This window comes from Triticum dicoccoides, chromosome 3A (assembly GCF_002162155.2).
Source record: "Triticum dicoccoides isolate Atlit2015 ecotype Zavitan chromosome 3A, WEW_v2.0, whole genome shotgun sequence".
In the NCBI taxonomy this organism is placed as follows: domain Eukaryota; kingdom Viridiplantae; phylum Streptophyta; class Magnoliopsida; order Poales; family Poaceae; genus Triticum; species Triticum dicoccoides.
Window position 1 is genome coordinate 288132270 of NC_041384.1, and position 2378 is coordinate 288134647.

Consider the following 2378-nt stretch of genomic DNA (forward strand, 5'->3'; position numbering starts at 1 on the left):
TGGGGGGGGGGGAACCATGACTTAGGGAGGCGCTTGTCCAAAATGTAGGGTGTCTTACAAAAGTACCCCCACCGATGTGAACGAGTGGCCCTTTCGGCTTAGGGTTAGAAGGGGGATTTCGCGTGTCAGGATTTGGCAGCTGGAGGGAGTTTTCACGCGCGTTGCAATTTCGGGATAGCAAGGCGCGGGTTGTGAAGGCGCCAGTTTTGGGAGCACGATATCAGAATTTTCGGGATATAACAAGGCGCGGGTTGAATTTTAGGGACAAGCCTAATGTGTAATATTGTACTTGTACGCACCAAATCATTTCACATTTCCCTCAACGAAAAAACCGAAAAAAATAAAACTATTCACACCACACAAGGAGAGAGTCTTGTCCCGTTTTACTATACAAATGCTATTCAAAGCTACACAAAGAGAGAGTATGAATCCATGTTATGTCCAATTAAATTTTTCGCTGGCTGTATAATGCATGTAACCTACTCATACCAACATTTTAGTGCACGAAAGATATTTCTAGAAAACATGGTAAAGAAAGAGAACCGTGGCTTCAAAAACCTATGCCTTTTCCACCTAAGCCAACTAAAAAGAATGATGATGAAGAATTTGAATGCTTTGCTGAAATGCCGAGGCCAGTCTTTTTGCGTACTCGCTTGACTGATATCTTGAAAATGCCTTCTTATGAAAAGTATATGAAATACATCATCACAAATAATAGAAAAATACCAAAAGCTGAAATCTCCACTATGCTTGCTCATTATACTTTTAAAGATGGAGTACCTAAAAAACTTGGAGATCCAGGAATACCAACTATACCTTGCTCTATCAAAAATAATTTTGTGAAACCGCTTTATGTGATTTAGGAGCTAGTGTTAGTGTTATGCCTTTCTATTTATATAAAAGACTTGATTTGAATAAACTCACACCTACGGAAATATCTTTGCAAATGGCTGTTAAATCAACTGCCATACCTATAGGTATCTGTGAGGATGTGCCCATTGTTGTTGCTAATGTTACTATTTTGACTGACTTTGTTATACGTGAGATGCCTGAGGACGACAACATGTCGATTATCCTTGGTAGACACTTCTTTAATACTGCAGGGGCTGTTATTGATTGCAATAAAAGCAAGGTCACTTTTCATATCAATGGTATGCACTTTCTGAAGAAACAATTCCAAGTGAATGGTATTCATGTTATTGAAAAATCTCCAACAATCACTATTGGAAGTTTTCAAATACCTCTACCTACTGTCAAAAAGAAATATGAATTGCTTATTGTTGAGGACATTCATATACCCATTGAGGTAACTTAGTGATTTACGAAAGTTCTTCGGTTTCATGCTAATCGGAAGTGGTTGTTAATAAGACTTGATCAACCTTATTAATGGATCATTTTTGAGCGGTATGAAGTTGATGAATTTAGTAAGCACTACTTTCTGTCCCTACTTTTTATTCTCTGTTTTTATTAGCTAAATAAAATAAAATGCCATGTTTTGTCTGTTTTTTGATTTTCCCGTGCAATAAAAAATTGACCCCAAAATAAAAGTTCCCAAAATGCCATGAAAATTTAATACGATTTTTTCTGAATTTCGGTGCAAATAACATCAGAGGGAGGTAGGCACAACCCACCTGGGCGCGCCAGGACCCCCAGGAGCACCCTGGTGGGTTTGTGGTCCCCACGTGGGCCCCCTAACTTATCTCTTCATACCACATCATCACCTACCACCAGAAAAAAATCTCCCTTGCTCTCTCTCCCATGTTCTTGTTCTCAAGCCCGCGGATTTCGTTCTCTTTGCTCGAAGCTCCGTTTCTGAAACTGTTCGGGGGATTGTTGCTTGGTATGTGACTCCACCATTTGTCCAATTAGTTTTTGTTTTAGTGGTTTATATTTTGAATAATTAGCTACTCTTGGTGCTGCTGTAGATGAGCTTGCATGTTGAATTCTTAGTGTTCTAAGTAGCTTGAATGTTTTCTATGGCCTCTATGTATCCCTATGAGTAGTTGGTATCATTTTTGTGAAGTTTTGTTGAGAAAATTTTGTGGGCTAATAAATTTCAAAATTTTGTTAGGAAAACCATGAATATCTTTAGGAAGTTTGGGTCCAAGAAGAACTCCAAGGGTGTTATTGGGGAGTCATTTGATAGTGATCTCCATCTTCGGAGGTAGGCGGAGGTACGGCCGTGTGAATGACCGCACACCCCGTTCCTGGAAGAGGCTAGAATCCTCCAGGAGTTCATGCAATATGCTGCTAATGCCGGCCTCACCGACTTCATCACAGATGAGTGTGAACAGCACCAAATCCTCACAAACATTTTTGTTTAGAGTTTTACCTTCCTGCCTAGGAATAATCCTCCTGAAGTGAGCTTTGATTTATAT